At 31.9% G+C, this 18748-nt stretch overlaps 1 protein-coding gene and 2 long non-coding RNA genes across 9 annotated transcripts in view; 1 reads left to right on the forward strand and 2 right to left on the reverse strand.

Annotated features, from left to right (window-relative positions):
• The window catches only part of LOC148609058 (uncharacterized), a 28672-nt gene extending 20416 nt beyond the window's left edge, over positions 1-8256 (forward strand). For all 7 annotated transcript variants that reach the window (XR_015924770.1, XR_015924768.1, XR_015924769.1 and 4 more), the window contains one exon: positions 5179-8256. This is a non-coding gene — a long non-coding RNA (uncharacterized LOC148609058). The remainder of the gene's footprint in view (positions 1-5178) is intronic.
• LOC148609057 (uncharacterized) overlaps positions 1-18748 on the reverse strand; it is a 99506-nt gene that overhangs the window by 33718 nt on the left and 47040 nt on the right. The gene's annotated exons all lie outside the window — the stretch shown is intronic.
• LOC148609059 (uncharacterized) overlaps positions 8407-18748 on the reverse strand; it is a 30792-nt gene continuing 20450 nt past the window's right edge. Inside the window, exons 2-3 of the long non-coding RNA XR_015924771.1 lie at positions 8963-9098; positions 8407-8552 (exon numbers count right to left, since the gene is read on the reverse strand). This is a non-coding gene — a long non-coding RNA (uncharacterized LOC148609059). The remainder of the gene's footprint in view (positions 8553-8962; positions 9099-18748) is intronic.

Consider the following 18748-nt stretch of genomic DNA (forward strand, 5'->3'; position numbering starts at 1 on the left):
GATCATATTGATTATTTGAGATATACATTTGGTTTTGTTTGTTACCAATTTAATTCTGATCACAAAGAATACTTCAGTTTTGGAAAAAAACAATAATGAACTCTGCAGATTAAAGTATTCAGAAGACATTTTTTCTAATCAACAAAGTAAAAAGATTTTTTTTCATAATGTTGTAAAGAAATCGTTGAACATTTTGAACATAATGTAAGTTACCTCTTACCTAGATAGCTGGGAAGGGAAATGCTTCGATATGATTATAATATTGACATTGAAATATTCAACATCCTAATCTTAATAGCGGGATGCATTTATTAATTAATACCTAATTGTGGGTTCAAAATAGTTTTTTTATAAGCCATCAAGAAGGCTTTGTTTGTTAACTTACTTCATATTGTTTTATTAGAGACATTACTGTTCAATGATATTGAAGTTTGCTTTAAATAATAAGGGTTAGTTTGTTTATTGAACAAAGGTTAAAGTGTATACCTTTTTTCACTAAACCTACATAGCCATTTTTTAATTAAGGTATGCATTGCTTTTAAGTATAACTTCTTTTCTGACGGTGGAATCATAGCTAAAATATAGTCAAGCGCTGACTCTTCCGACATGAAATAGCATGAAATGCCTACTATAGCAAAAAATCGTCTAATTTGCGACACACATTATTCTTAATACAATCGAACATATATTGGAATGAAGGAAGGCTCAAATTATTGGCATATACAATATTTTCCTCCCGTCGAAACAGCATTTTAATAAACTTAGATTTGGACCACAATTCTTCAAATATCTTGCAGGTGGATGATAATTCAATTTAACTGTCTTCAGAGAGGTGTTTTCTTGTATACTCCATTGATGAAGTGCTGTATTCTCTAGTCCAAAATCAATATATTCGTTGATGCCGAAATCCTGTACACTTTGTACATGTACAAAATGGCTGAGAGTAAGCTACATACCAGTTCTGAAATCTTGCAGGCCGAATATAAGCGTTTTCCATTTATGATAGCTTTTATCAATTTTTTCAATAATTAAAAATTCTGGAATCTTACATTTAATGTTTAATCGAACTTATTGAACATTTTGGACATATTGTAATTTTATAAGTTATCTCCTACATAGAAAGCTGGGAAGAGAAATAATTCGGTAGAAGCATATTATAGACATTAATATGTCCAAAATCATCGTCATAGCTGCGAGATGCATTTATGTAATTCAACCTCGTTGTGGTATCATAAAATCTATTTTGTTTTTGGTCTTAATTGTACATTCAGCTACATCGATTTGTTATTTCAAATGTTGATAGAGTACAGACAATTCTTCCCATTTTATTGTATATGAATGAATTGAGAATATGTATGGGGAGTGGATATTGTGCATATTGAACGGAAAAGAAGGAATACTTAAAAAAAATGTATACCTTAATTATAAATGGCTATGTAGATTTAGCGAAAAAAAGTATAAAGAATGTAGAATACCAGCGTTTTTTATTGACAAATTTGATAGAAGCTATTATAATTAGAACATTTTTTTTTAAATAATAATAATCGAGCTACAGGGTTTCACAATAGGTATGTAGCTTACCGTCAGCCATTTTGTAAATGTACAAAGTGTACAGAATTTCAGTAATTGTATGCGTACATTGGAAATCTATCGATTTGTGATTTCAAATATTGAAAGAATACAGAAAATTTCCCATTTAATGGCATATGGATGAATGGAGAATGCGGATTGGGGATGGGTATTTATATAGGGGGGTTGGAGAATTTGAATGGAAAGGAAGAGAAATTGAACGGGAAAGTATTCATTAATATGAAATTACAAATGATAATTTAAATGTTGAAAAATAAAATAACTGATAAGAAATATGCAATTGGGATTTCATGAGGGTGGGGGGTTTCTATGGGGGCGGGATGGGTTTAAGGACAATTGGGAATGGGAAGATTGTAAATGGTGTAAATGACAAGTTTATACCATTCAAGAGCTGGATGGTCTTTGTTTGCTTAATGGCTTTTTTTTAGATTGAGTTAATATATCAATAACTACAAATATATTTCAAAGAGACGGGTAGGAGTATTTTGTTTTATTTTATTGCAAAGTTTGCAATCTGTGTTTTTAATACATTAATCTCAAACTAACATCACTTTATCAAAGCAAATAAAGAACGATAACTCTTCATGTACCTTATCTCAAAATGGAAATAAAAATCTTAGGTTGGCTGTGTAATCTGTAACTGATTCTTAATAGACCAGTTCCAATTTCAACACAAATCTAGCTAGCTTAGTGAGTGATTTATAGAGCTCTCTTGGTAGAAATCTGTTTTACATTATACCAATTTGTCCTACTTAACTAATAATTGGAGTATCATATACTTTTACTTAAAAAAAACAAAAAGACTTTTAATTTTAAACTTGTTATAAAAACAAAAGTAAAGTGATTGCACTTAAAATTGAAATTGGCTAGGCAAATAAGTCTTGCAATAATAAACTATTATTATGTCTTGCATAGTTTACCAAGGTAACAAATCGAAACAGTACTGAGTAATAACAGCTGGCTGTTTAAATGAAGCCCATCTGCACAAAACTTCTCCTGTTGTGCCTCCTTTGTCTTAAAGCTTGAAAAGTGCCAAAATGCTCCATTTACTTGATAATTTGAAAACTTTTAAAATATAAGTTTATCGCTTGTCTACAACAATTAAATTGCAGAAAGAGTATTTGTACTTCTGAAAAGCTGGATCCTGTTTAATACTTGGAATATTGCCATATGGTTAACCTAATGCGTTAATAAGAAATTACTATCAGTAATCCCTTTTACAAGGTCATGAACCTACAGCTTACATAGAACATTAGAGCTAATCTGAGAAAAAAATCTATTTGTTTTGTTTTCCTTAAGGATATTCACTGCTGTGTTTAAAGATTATAAGGATTTTAGAGGGTTGTAAAATCTGTTAAGATCTTTTTATGCTAGAATGTAGAAAAAAAAATGATGGGTCAGTGTGCTTCTTTTTGAAACATAAGCCTTGGAAAATTTCACATGATTTTCCATAGGTTTTGTCTTAAAAGGCTTTATACGCAGAAGAAATAACAAGAATTTCATAAAAAAATGTCGAAATATTATGTTAAGATGTGTTTAATCAAATTATGAAAATAAAAGTGGTGATCACTAAGTAAAAAATATCAATGCAATGAAATGGGTAGAGGAGTACAATAATCTGACATAAAAATGACTGGACATGAGCAGTGAACATCTTTATAATGCTATGTCATGTCATATGATGTGTTAATTCATAATTTATTATATTGTTTTCTTAGTATTATGATTCAATGTAGGTACTTATCTCCAAGTGCAATTGATTTTTATACACCGTATATCAATAAAAACAAATATTATTGAAGAATCCTTTATTGCTCTAACTTGCTTGTAACTTGTATTTTTTTTTACTCTTTAAGTTATACAACTTAACTTATAAAGAGTAATCAAGGGAACCAAGGTTATAGCGGCAATCAAAAGAACGTAATCCAGGGACAAAGACCAGACATGGAAAACAGACATACACAACAAAGAATATAAAGTAACTAAAATCATACATACAAAGTAACAAAAGTAAATGAGCAACTCGGAAGAAAATGATTATATTCTGTACCATAAAGACTTATAGTTCATACGTATTTTGTTATGGTCTTCTAACTTGTTATATTTAATATATTCTATTTTGTCAGGTTACTTATGTAAGAATATTTTGAGTGATTATCAACATTTGACTCTTGTAGTTCAATCCATCATATTTTTTAAGTTAGTAAGATTTATGTCATTAGATCTGGATGTTGGAAATATTGATAAATGGTATACATATTAGTTTTACTGGCTTTCATATACAACTTGGCACTCCTTACTGTGTTAAAATATCATATTATACCAAAGTGATTGAGATGAACATCATCAAAACATTAAAATCTGTTGATTGTCATAAACACTTGTGATACCTTGAGATCTGTATATTCTTGTTTTTCCTTTTGTATTTATCTGTATGTACATGTACTTAGTTTACTCAAAATGAACATGCATTGAAAGCTAAATGAATCTGCTATAATACGACATAAATTTTATTGTTACATTTATTCATTAATATATATTTATATGAAATCAAAATTGTTAACAAAAATTGCTTCCTTCTGTTTATGTTGACTTACAAACGAAAAACTTGAATATCGTTTGATTTGGATTTCAACTTTTGTAAAGACTGCTGACATAATTGAATTGTACTATGCAGGAGACTTTCAGAAATGTTATTCTATACATGCAATGTCATGTTGACGTGTGCATTGACTATAGGTGTTGTCCCACTTGATATATTCAGCGGCACTACCGCGATCTCACCCGACGATGTATTGCCTGGTCAAAGGCCATGTGAGCTATTGCCATCAATTGGCGTCCGTCGCCGTCATCCGTCGTCGTGGTCGTTAACAATTTTTTTAAAAAATCTTCTCCTTTCTCAGAAACTACTTAGCGGAATTATATGAAACTGCACAGATGTTCCTTTGGGCATCTTTCACAAAAGTTGTGTTTAGATTGTTGATCCGTCAAACAACATGGCCGCCGGTAATGAAAATAGAACATAGGGGTTAGACTATATATTGCATATATATTTTCATTTTAATCTGTCAAGCCATTTAGGAGTTATTGCACTTTTTTCGACGTTTTTTTCTTTCATTTTTTTAATGTTATTTCTTTAAAAAAATTTCTCCTCTTACCCTACTTGATCGATTGGAATCAAACTTAGTATTGATGTTCCTTGGGGTATCTTGCACAAAAGTTCTGTTTAGATTTTTGATCCGTCAAAAAACTTTGTCATCGTTACTAAAAATAGAACAGGGGTCAAGCTGTAGTTTTTCAATATATCTCAAAACCCATTAGCCAAATTATAACCGGGTAAAACTGTTCAGCATGATGAGATCTACCTGTGGTCCTTTCGTTATTTGCATCTGTTAAGCCTTGTATTGATCCTTATGATCAGTTCCATCAAAGTCATCGTAGGCCAAAATTATTAGTAAACCTCGTGATAAATGTATTGCCATTGAAAGACAATATTTAACCAGGTGAGAGATTCAAGCTCCTGGGAGCCTCTTGTTATGTTTGTCATAGAGCTTGAGGTCGACACATTGACATAAACTTCTTTTCTAGTGTTAGAAACATCAGTAGCTGTGGAATGAACGCCATGTTGATTAGTCTGTGACACAACATTAATGTCCATTGCCTGGTTAGCGTACGATGGCACTGTAGCACCACAATCCGAAAATCCATCTGACTGACTTAATTATAAAATACAAATAGAGGCGAACATGCTTAGGATTCTTTAAGGGGGTTTATCTTAAATCCACTATAAGTAAAACTGCTTCATAGTAAAACTTGATATTGCTTTATCAGATAATATGCTCAATAATTGTAAACTACAATTTCTAATATAATTGAAGATTTATAAATGCACGAAGCCGGACTTGTCGCCAAGTTCTGAGAAAGTTTGTGTTCTGTGATTCAGAATCATATTTTTTTTCAAACCACAAAAAAGATGAAAGGAACAGTTTTTAATTCAATGCAATTGATGTATGTTCTTTTGTGAATTTTGTATTATTTTTTGTTTCTGTTTATGAATGTGCACAAAGCCAGACTTGTCACCAGGTTCTGAGAGATTTTGTACTTGATTTAGGACCATCTTTCTTCAAACCACAAACAAGATGAAATGAACAGTTAATAATTGAATACAATTGATATATGTCCCTTTATGAAATTTATGTTTGTGAATGTGCATGAAGCCTATCTTGTCTCCAAGTTCTGAGAAAGTTATATCCAGAATTTTTTTGCCCTGGGTTGCGATTTCTAATAAAAGTATTTAAGAGAAACCAGTGGAGTAATTTACATGTTAGTTGTTTTATATACATGTATTATATTTGATTTATAACAGAAAAAGTTTCTTTGATGGAATATTGGTTGATATGTATTTTCTTTTGAACATTTTGGATTGCTTTACAAAGAAATAAGTGTTGAAAGATGTTTTGAAATAATAAAAAAGGATATTTGGACTAAACAGAAATTTAATCGTTGTAGTCTTTGATTTACTGCTCAAAGTATATGATATTGGAAAAGTCATGAACTGCAGGAACTCTATATGTAATTATTGTAATATTGTTAATAATGATTGTGGATAAATGAATTTAATACGTTATTCAGTTTATGATGCAATAAATTGTATTTGATTTTATATTAGTATTGATAACATTACTAAAAGTATTTTTATATACAAAATATACATTCTGCCTACCTATTCTGATGCCATGATTATTATATGAACAGTTTTTTTTTCTTCAGAAATTCTGAAATTAATGCATTTGTATACATTATTTCAATCACAATGTGTAAAAAAAATGTAGAATTGTAATGTAAAATTAGCTGTGATGTAACTTTTTAGCCCGTGTACTACCATCACATACATTATAGTAACTGCTGTGCTTTACAGAACTTGCATTTTTCATTTATTTATTTATTTTTGTAATACATGAACTATTATGTGGTGAATATAATGTAAAGAATATTATAGTACTGTTAAAATTGGGATGTTCATTTATGATTGTTATTGTAAGCAGTACAGTTCAAGTGGAACATGTCATCTTAAGTCCATTCAAGTCTTTTGTAACTGTACATTTCTCCAATCATCTAATGAACACTGTGAAACTTGAGACCTGCTTTACCTAGACGCCATTGTTTCACCGCAATTAAGTTCCGAAACAGCAAATTTCTCTTATTGTCGAAGAAACTATTATGCAACAAGTAATTAGTCAAACGACGAGTAAATTGTCATGCTTTCAAGATGGAGTAATTCATAATTTAAACTAAAACAAGTTTTCCGTGAAAAAACTAAGTTCATTTTGGTTGTAGCGCTACTGCAACATTTTTTATGAAGTATTGTTACTGATGAAAATAAGAGTTTCATTACTTCTATCAACTTACTAGATATATGGAATTATACTGGTTTTATATTTGATTTGTTATCATAAACTCAGATGTTTTAATGATTTTGAATATTTACATTTTTTTTTTCAAAAAGTTATAAAAAAAAATCCACAAAGATCATTTAGCTAATGATCCTACTTGCCATCTCCCTTTCATATAGAGAATAATATTCTAGTCTTATCATCTTCATATGTTTTACCAACTTTCCCATTATTTGACAGTTGACTCTTACAAGAAGAATGAAAATATTCAAATTGTTTTGTCTTTAAATAAATCTGTGATCAGTTTTGTTCTTTCCAACTGATGAATCGCAGCCTCTCTTTTCTTCGTCTTCTGTTTTACAGAAGTGTACATCTGCACAATAAAAAAGACGCGATCCTAATGTATATGTACTATTTTTTTTACAGTAAGACCAAATGACACTTTTATTTTGTGATATGTTATTTTTAGTCAAAGGGCTTTTCAGTAGCATCCAAATTACCATGTATTCTTAAATCTCATTCAGTGTCATAAAATACTGCACTTCATTTTGAAGGACTCAGTGTCAAGCTCCTGAAATTGGAAATAGGAAAATATAAATTGTTGGAAATGTTAACATCTGAAAATATCTTCCTGTATTTGCATTTATAAATAATAATCACTAGAATTATTGACACCCTGTCATTTTTAACAGATCTGTTGTACATGTACGATAACAATTGCAAATGAAGTTATAAGACTCCAGTTACTGTCACTTATACATGTGGCTCCAACCCAGTAATGTTTCATACTGATATTTGTTAAAACTCCACGTGGAACTGGGTAACTGTAGAATAATATTAACTGATAAGGGGTACCAAAGTCTTCCTTTAGTACTGGTAAAGTGTCCATAGTAATAGTTTTTAAAATAACCAAACGATCTGTATCATTCTTAGTTCAAATATATCAGGATATCTTAAAAGCTAAATATAGACTTTTATATACAAAATAAATGAGTTACACAATTGTTCAATTTAAATTGTAGTATTATAATGATAATGTTTTATGTCTTAAACTCATATATATTTTGTTCCGTACGATTTCTGACGAAGCCTGACTTGTCTCGAAGTTCTAAGGATAGAACGACTATATTGTAAATCTTTTCTGCAGTCATGTTTAATAGCAGGTCTTATTTCCATAAGCAAATGTTAACTAGTCATGAAAGCATGTGAACATTTTCCTTATGTTGAGTTTATATGGAAATGTTATTTGAAAACCACTTCGGGAATGTAATAAGAGATTACATGTACATGTATTGAAGTATATGCTACTACATGTAATATGGTTTTTGAATTTGTTAACTGTTCACAATGTACTTTCGCCTTCTTCATAATATTCGCACTTCAGTTAATATGTGTATTTTGTTCTTAGAATAAAAAAAATTGATCACTCTGATTTATTTAAGCTTATCCTGCTTACGTCGCCTTTCTATGAAAATCCACTTAAAGCCCATGTTGTGGTAGTTTACGTGTTATGTATCAGAGATATCAATCGATAGGGGACGAAGTCCGTGTACGGTATATACCACAAATCTAAAATATAACATAAGAAGTACTGAAAGCCTGATTTCAGTCTTACAGGGAGTAATATCCGGTGTAACTTTCCACAATTTATGGATTAAATACTGGCCAAATGACCAAATAGTTCTGAAAGAGAAAAACAAACTGAATGTAGAGTAAGGTAGTTTCATATCTTAACTTACGGAAGGACTCGTTTGTTGTCATCCATACCTTAATTAAAACTTCCTCCTTTTACATCTCGGCCAGTCTAATATATTAAGTCATATAAGTTGATATCTAGTACTCAGACGTGTTGAAATCAATACACCAAATGGCATAATATACCTAAACCATATTTAATCAAAAAAATCGAATAGGTCTGCAATAGACATGTTTTCACAAAAAATCCATACATAAAGAAAGACAAAAGATATTTCACTTACAGTTTTGTAGCGTGGGTTTCTGTATTGTTTTCCTATAAATGACTTGCAATGGAAACAACTAGTATTTTCTGATATAAATATTGATACCAAATGTAGAAATGGTGGGAAATCCTTTTACAAGATAGCATCAGGAACACTAAAATTTACAATACACAAACGTAAAAAAATAGAAAGTTACACACAGAAGAAATCACTTATAAAAATAAAGATCTTTATGAAATTGAAATTGATGTGTTGTTTAATCATTCAGTATGTGTTGGTAGAAACATGTTTTCTGGACGATGAATTTGTTCTACAATGTACAAGTTTAAAACAAAAGGAAAGCTGAGATAAGTTTTGGTTTGGGTTGTTACTTAACTGTAAGGAATAAGGGACCAAAACAAGCATTTTCAAGACATCCAATCAATAATTTTATTAAAAGTGTATATATTTCTTTGACATTGTACCTCAAGGTGCCATTCAAAAACAATCTACTGGAGTTTGCAGATCGAGCGTCAAATTTACATTACCACGGATTTTACCTAATGGTACATAAATAGTAAAGCCAGGACCCACACACAATTTTCTACCAAAAAAAAACACAAAAAATCCACATAAAAGACAAAACAAAATAAAAATAAAAACAAAAAAGAAGAAACAAAAGCCCCCTAAAAATAAAATAAAACAAGTTTTAAGTTGTGCTTGAAAGCAAGTCACATACAAGTTCCCTCATGTTCCACACATGATCACAGAATCAAAAAAATTAAATTCAATGTACAATGTCAAGCCTATATACCACGTTTTATAAAATTTAGATGAAATTTACATTATTTTCCAGTGGGGCATATTAATTTAGATGGCGGCCATTTTAAATGGCAGCCATCTACAATAATCCAAAATATGGAACTCGTTCACACTTAGATGGTTTTATATATCCTTCAAATCTGATGAATATATTACAAGTAATTTTTTCCTACATAAAGGAGAAGCATTTGAAAAATCACAAAAATCAACCAAATTGTATAATGGCTATTTAAAGGAAACAGAACGCATCAATTCTCATGAGCATTAATGATTTTGAGTAGGAAAATGATATTTCAAGTACTTAGGCCATATTAAGAAAACGGTCAGCATCTTAAGTTATGGGCGTGCATGATTTCAGCAGGAATACGTGATTTGAAACAGTTTGGCCATGTTAGGCTAACAATGTTTAGATGATATGATAAGCATCCATTTTTGGGTAGATCTCCTTCATACGTGCATGTCAGAGGTACGGTTTGCGTCAGATATGATGATCATATACGTTATTGGTAGGTAAATGTTATTTCGAGTCGAAAGGTCATATCAAAACTAAAGTACGAATCATACGTGATGAGCATGTATGATTTAGGTAGAAAAGTGCTATTTCAAGTAATATTTTCATACTTACGCTTCATATCAAATCATATGTGATGTGCATATACGATTCCAGTAAGAACGTGATGTTTCAAGTACTATGATCATGTTAAGAGTTCTATTCGCATCATATATGATTGGTATGGAAAATTAAGATACGGAAAGGGTATTTCACACAGTATTATTATTTTTGGAATTGAGGGGTGAACAGTACGCATTAATTGTCATGATCATTAATGACTTTGGGTAGGAAAATGATTTTTCAAGTACTTTGGCCATGTTAAAAAACAGTTGGCATTTTAAGTTATGGGCATGTATAATTTTAGCAAGAATAAGTTATTTAAAACCGCTTCGCCATGTTAGGCGTACACTTCCTATATGAGGTGATGGGCATGCATTTTTGGGTAGTTTTTCTGTCAAACGCGCATGTCAGGGGTACGCTTGCCTTCCGATGTGATGGTCATGTACGTTATTGGTAGGAAAATGTTATATCGAGTCGTAAGGTCATATTAAGAATACAGTACGAATCAGATGTAATAGGCAAGTATAATTTAGGTAGGGAAGTGCTATTTGATGTAGTATGGTCATATTTAGGGTACATATCAAATCTGATGTGAACAGCATGTATGATTCTGCTAAGAATGAGCTATTTGAAGTAGTATGATCATGTTAAGAGTTCAGTTCGCATCATATGTGATTGGTATGGAGAATTAAGGTACGCAATTGGTATTTCCCACAGTATTGGTATCTTTGGAATTGTATAATGGCTATTTAAGTGAGAACAGTATGCATCAATTGTGATGAGCATTATTGATTTTGGGTAGGAAAATGATATTTCAAGTATTTTGGCCGTATTAAGAAAACATTTTGCATCTTAAGTTATCGGCTTATATGATTTTAGTAGGAATAAGTTATTTGAAACAGTTTGGCCATGTTAGGCAAACACTTCTTATATGTGATAAGCATGCATTTGTGGGTAGTTTTTCTGTCATACGTGCATGTCAGGGGTACGGTTTGCGTCAGATGTGATGATCCTGTACGTTATTGGCAGGAAAATGTTATATCAAGTCGTAAAATCTAATTACAGATAAATTACTAATCAGATGTGATGAGTATGTGTGATTGAAGTAGGAAAGTGCTTGTACAAGTAGTATGGTCATATTTAGGTTACATATCAAATCAGATGTGATAAGTATGTTTGATTCTGCTAAGAATGAGCTATTTCAAGTAGTATGATTATGTTAAGAGTTCAGTTCGCATCATATGTGATTTGAATGGAGAATTAAGGTACGAAAATGGTATTTCACAGAGTATTGTTATCTTTGGAATTGTATAATGGCTATTTAAGTGAGAACAGTATACATCAATTGTCATGAGCATTAATGAGTTTGGGTAGGAAAATGATATTTCAAGTACTTTGGCTATATTAAGGAAACGTTCGCATGTTAAGTTATGGGCATATATGATTTTAGCAGGAATAAGTTATTTGAAACAGTTTGGAGATGTCAGGCGTACAATGCTTATATGATGTGATTAGCATGCATTTTTGGATAGTTTGTCTGTTAAACGGGCATGGAAGGGGTACGGTTTCCCTCCGAAGTGACTATCATGTACGTTATTGACAGTAAAATTTTATTTCGAGTCGTAAGGTCATGTTAAGAATACAGTACGAATTAGATATTATGAGCATGTATGATTTAGGTAGGAAAGTGCTATTTGAAGTAGTATGGTCCAATATAGGATACATATCAAATCAGATTTGATAAGTATGTTTGATTCTGCTAAGAATGAGCTATTTCAAGTAGAATGATTATGTTAAGAGTTAAGTTCGCATCATATGTGATTGATATGGAGAATTAAGGTATGAAATTTGTATTTCCCACAGTATTGGTATCTTTTGAATTGTATAATGGCTATTAGTGAGAGCAGTATGCATCAATTGTGATGAGCATTATTGATTTTGGGTAGGAAAATGATATTTCAAGCACTTTGGCCGTATTAAGAAAACGTTTGGCATCTTAAGTTATCGGCTTATATGTTTTTCGTAGGAATAAGTTATTTGAAACAGTTTGGCCATGTTAGGCATACACTTTTTATATGTGATAAGCATGCATTTGTGGGTAGTTTTCCTGTCATACGTGCATGTCAGGGGTACGGTTTGGGTCAGATGTGATGATTCTGTACGTTATTGGCAGGAAAATGTTATATCAAGTCGTAAAATCTAATTACAGATAAATTACTAATCAGATGTGATGAGTATGTGTGATTGAAGTAGGAAAGTACTAGTACAAGTAATATGGTCATATTTAGGTTACATATCAAATCAGATTTGATAAGTATGTTTGATTCTGCTAAGAATGAGCTATTTCAAGTAGTATGATTATGTTAAGAGTTCAGTTCGCATCATATCTGATTAATATGGAGAATTAAGGTAGGAAAATTGTATTTTACAGAGTATTGTAATCTTTGGAATTGTATAATGGCTATTTAAAGGAGAACTGCACGTATCAATTGTCATGAGCATTAATGATTTTGGGTAGGAAAATGATATTTCAAGTACTTTAGCTATACTAAGGAAACGTTCGCATGTTAAGTTATGGGCATATATGATTTTAGCAGGAATAAGTTATTTGAAACAGTTTGGAGATGTCAGGCGTACAATGCTTATATGATGTGATAAGCATGCATTTTTGGATAGTTTGTCTGTTAAACGGGGATGTTAGGGGTACGGTTTCCCTCCGAAGTGACTATCATGTACGTTATTGGCAGTAAAATTTTATTTCGAGTCGTAAGGTCATATTAAGAATACAGTAGGAATTAGATATGATGAGCATGTATGATTTAGGTAGGAAAGTGCTATTTGAAGTAGTATGGTCCAATTTAGGATACATATCAAATCAGATTTGATAAGTATGTTTGATTCTGCTAAGAATGAGCTATTTCAAGTAGAATGATTATGTTAAGAGTTAAGTTCGCATCATATGTGATTGATAAGGAGAATTAAGGTACGAAATTGGTATTTCCCACAGTATTAGTATCTTTGGAATTGTATAATGGCTATTTAAGTGAGAGCAGTATGCATCAATTGTGATGAGCATTATTGATTTTGGGTAGGAAAATGATATTTCAAGCACTTTGGCCGTATTAAGAAAACGTTTGGCATCTTAAGTTATCGGCTTATATGATTTTAGTAGGAATAAGTTATTTGAAACAGTTTGGCCATGTTAGGCATACACTTTTTATATGTGATAAGCATGCATTTGTGGGTAGTTTGTCTGTCATACGTGCATGTCAGGGGTACGGTTTGCGTCAGATGTGATGATCCTGTACGTTATTGGCAGGAAAATGTTATATCAAGTCGTAAAATCTAATTACAGATATATTACTAATCAGATGTGATGAGTATGTGTGATTGAAGTAGGAAAGTGCTAGTACAAGTAGTATGGTCATATTTAGGTTACATATCAAATCAGATGTGATAAGTATGTTTGATTCGGCTAAGAATGAGCTATTTCAAGTAGTATGATTATGTTAAGAGTTCAGTTCGCATCATATGTGATTGATATGGAGAATTAAGGTACGAAAATTGTATTTCACAGAGTATTGTAATCTTTGGAATTGTATAATGGCTATTTAAAGGAAAACTGCACGTATCAATTGTCATGAGCATTAATGATTTTAGGTAGGAAAATGATATTTCAAGTACTTTGGCTATATTAAGGAAACGTTCGCATGTTAAATTATGGGCATATATAATTTTAGCAGGAATAAGTTTTTCGAAGCAGTTTGGAGATGTCAGGCGTACAATGCTTATATGATGTGATAAGCATGCATTCTTGAGTAGTTTGTCTGTTAAACGGGCATGAAAGGGGTACAGTTTCCCTCCAAAGTGACTATCATGTACGTTATTGGCAGTAAAATTCTATTTCGAGTCGTAATGTCATATTAAGAATACAGTACGAATTAGATATGATGAGCATGTATGATTTAGTTAGGAAAGTGCTATTTGAAGTAGTATGGTCCAATATAGGATACATATCAAATCAGATTTGATAAGTATGTTTGATTCTGCTAAGAATGAGCTATTTCAAGTAGAATGATTATGTTAAGAGTTAAGTTCGCATCATATGTGATTGATATGGAAAATTAAGGTACGAAATTTGTATTTCCCACAGTATTGGTATCTTTTGAATTGTATAATGGCTATTAGTGAGAGCAGTATGCATCAATTGTGATGAGCATTATTGATTTTGGGTAGTCAATTTGATATTTCAAGCACTTTGGCCGTATTAAGAAAACGTTTGGCATCTTAAGTTATCGGCCTATATGTTTTTCGTAGGAATAAGTTATTTGAAACAGTTTGGCCATGCTAGGCATACACTTTTTATATGTGATAAGCATGCATTTGTGGGTAGTTTTTCTGTCATATGTGCATGTCAGGGATACGGTTTGCGTCAGATGTGATGATCCTGTACGTTATTGGCAGGAAAATGTTATATCAAGTCGTAAAATCTAATTACAGATAAATTACTAATCAGATGTGATGAGTATGTGTGATTGAAGTAGGAAAGTGCTAGTACAAGTAATATGGTCATATTTAGGTTACATATCAAATCAGATGTGATAAGTATGTTTGATTCGGCTAAGAATGAGCTATTTCAAGTAGTATGATTATGTTAAGAGTTCAGTTCGCATCATATGTGATTGATATGGAGAATTAAGGTACGAAAATGGTATTTCACAGAGTATTGTTATCTTTGGAATTGTATAATGGCTATTTAAAGGAGAACTGCACGTATCAATTGTCATGAGCATTAATGATTTTAGGTAGGAAAATGATATTTCAAGTACTTTGGCTATATTAAGGAAACGTTCGCATGTTAAGTTATGGGCATATATGATTTTAGCAGGAATAAGTTTTTCGAAGCAGTTTGGAGATGTCAGGCGTACAATGCTTATTTGATGTGGTAAGCATGCATTCTTGGGTAGTTTGTCTGTTAAACGGACATGTTAGGGGTACAGTTTCCCTCCGAAGTGACTATCATGTACGTTATTGGCAGTAAAATTCTATTTCGAGTCGTAATGTCATATTAAGAATACAGTACGAATTAGATATGATGAGCATGTATGATTTAGGTAGGAAAGTCCTATTTGAAGTACTATGATCCAATTTAGGATACACATCAAATCAGATTTGACAAGGATGTTTGATTCTGCTAAGAATGAGCTATTTCAAGTAGTATGATAATGTTAAGAGTTCAGTTCGCATCATATGTGATTGATATGGAGAATTAAGGTAGGAAAATTTTATTTCACAGAGTATTGTAATCTTTGGAATTGTATAATGGCTATTTAAAGGAGAACTGCACGTATCAATTGTCATGAGCATTAATGATTTTGGGTAGGAAAATGATATTTCAAGTACTTTGGCTATACTAAGGAAACGTTCGCATGTTAAGTTATGGGCATATATGATTTTAGCAGGAATAAGTTATTTGAAACAGTTTGGAGATGTCAGGCGTACAATGCTTGTATGATGTGATAAGCATGCATTTTTGGATAGTTTGTCTGTTAAACGGGGATGTTAGGGGTACGGTTTCCCTCCGAAGTGACTATCATGTACGTTATTGGCAGTAAAATTTTATTTCGAGTCGTAAGGTCATATTAAGAATACAGTACGAATTAGATATGATGAGCATGTATGATTTAGGAAGGAAAGTCCTATTTGAAGTAGTATGGTCCAATTTAGGATACATATCAAATCAGATTTGATAAGTATGTTTGATTCTGCTAAGAATGAGCTATTTCAAGTAGAATGATTATGTTAAGAGTTAAGTTCGCATCATATGTGATTGATATGGAGAATTAAGGTACGAAAATTGTATTTCAAAGAGTATTGTTATCTTTGGAATTGTATAATGGCTATTTAAAGGAGAACTGCACGTATCAATTGTCATGAGCATTAATGAGTTTGGGTAGGAAAATGATATTTCAAGTACTTTGGCCATACTAAGGAAACGTTCGCATGTTAAGTTATGGGCATATATGATTTTAGCAGGAATAAGTTATTTGAAACAGTTTGGAGATGTCAGGCGTACAATGCTTATATGATGTGATAAGCATGCATTTGTGGATAGTTTGTCTGTTAAACGGGGATGTTAGGGGTACGGTTTCCCTCCGAAGTTACTATCATGTACGTTATTGGCAGTAAAATTTTATTTCGAGTCGTAAGGTCATATTAAGAATACAGTAGGAATTAGATATGATGAGCATGTATGATTTAGGTAGGAAAGTGCTATTTGAAGTAGTATGGTCCAATTTAGGATACATATCAAATCAGATTTGATAAGTATGTTTGATTCTGCTAAGAATGAGCTATTTCAAGTAGAATGATTATGTTAAGAGTTAAGTTCGCATCATATGTGCTTGATAAGGAGAATTAAGGTACGAAATTGGTATTTCCCACAGTATTAGTATCTTTGGAATTGTATAATGGCTATTTAAGTGAGAGCAGTATGCATCAATTGTGATGAGCATTATTGATTTTGGGTAGGAAAATGATATTTCAAGCACTTTGGCCGTATTAAGAAAACGTTTGGCATCTTAAGTTATCGGCTTATATGATTTTAGTAGGAATAAGTTATTTGAAACAGTTTGGCCATGTTAGGCATACACTTTTTATATGTGATAAGCATGCATTTGTGGGTAGATTTTCTGTCATACGTGCATGTCAGGGGTACGGTTTGCGTCAGATGTGATGATCCTGTACGTTATTGGCAGGAAAATGTTATACCAAGTCGTAAAATCTAATTACAGATAAATTACTAATCAGATGTGATGAGTATGTGTGATTGAAGTAGGAAAGTGCTAGTACAAGTAATATGGTCATATTTAGGTTACATATCAAATCAGATTTGATAAGTATGTTTGATTCGGCTAAGAATGAGCTATTTCAAGTAGTATGATTATGTTTAGAGTTCAGTTCGCATCATATGTGATTGATATGGAGAATTAAGGTACGAAAATGGTATTTCACAGAGTATTGTAATCTTTGGAATTGTATAATGGCTATTTAAAGGAGAACTGCACGTATCAATTGTCATGAGCATTAATGATTTTAGGTAGGAAAATGATATTTCAAGTACTTTGGCCATATTAAGGAAACGTTCGCATGTTAAGTTATGGGCATATATGATTTTCGCAGGAATAAGTTTTTCGAAGCAGTTTGGAGATGTCAGGCGTACAATGCTTATATGATGTGGTAAGCATGCATTCTTGGGTAGTTTGTCTGTTAAACGGACATGTTAGGGGTACAGTTTCCCTCCGAAGTGACCATCATGTACGTTATTGGCAGTAAAATTCTATTTCGAGTCGTAATGTCATATTAAGAATACAGTACGAATTAGATATGATGAGCATGTATGATTTAGGTAGGAAAGTCCTATTTGAAGTAGTATGGTCCAATTTAGGATACACATCAAATCAGATTTGATAAGTATGTTTGATTCTGCTAAGAATGAGCTATTTCAAGTAGTATGATTATGTTAAGAGTTCAGGTCGCATCATATGTGATTAATATGGAGAATTAAGGTAGGAAAATTGTATTTCACAGAGTATTGTAATCTTTGGAATTGTATAATGGCTATTTAAAGGAGAACTGCACGTATCAATTGTCATGAGCATTAATGATTTTGGGTAGGAAAATGATATTTCAAGTACTTTGGCCATACTAAGGAAACGTTCGCATGTTAAGTTATGGGCATATATGATTTTAGCAGGAATAAGTTATTTGAAACAGTTTGGAGATGTCAGGCGTACAATGCTTATATGATGTGATAAGCATGCATTTTTGGATAGTTTGTCTGTTAAACGGGGATGTTAGGGGTACGGTTTCCCTCCGAAGTGACTATCATGTACGTTATTGGCAGTAAAATTTTATTTCGAGTCGTAAGGTCATATTAAGAATACAGTAGGAATTAGATATGATGAGCATGTATCATTTAGGTAGGAAAGTGCTATTTGAAGTAGTATGGTCCAATTTAGGATACATATCAAATCAGATTTGATAAGTATGTTTGATTCTGCTAAGAATGAGCTATTTCAAGTAGAATGATTATGTTAAGAGTTAAGTTCGCATCATATGTGATTGATATGGAGAATTAAGGTACGAAATTTGTATTTCCCACAGTATTAGTATCTTTGGAATTGTATAATGGCTATTTAAGTGAGAGCAGTATGCATCAATTGTGATGAGCATTATTGATTTTGGGTAGGAAAATGATATTTCAAGCACTTTGGCCGTATTAAGAAAACGTTTGGCATCTTAAGTTATCGGCATATATGATTTTAGTAGGAATAAGTTATTTGAAACAGTTTGGCCATGTTAGGCATACACTTTTTATATGTGATAAG

Source organism: Perna viridis, chromosome 8 (genome assembly GCF_037379345.1).
Source record: "Perna viridis isolate PV_CMFRI_1.1 ecotype Kerala chromosome 8, ASM3737934v1, whole genome shotgun sequence".
In the NCBI taxonomy this organism is placed as follows: Eukaryota; Metazoa; Mollusca; class Bivalvia; order Mytilida; family Mytilidae; genus Perna; species Perna viridis.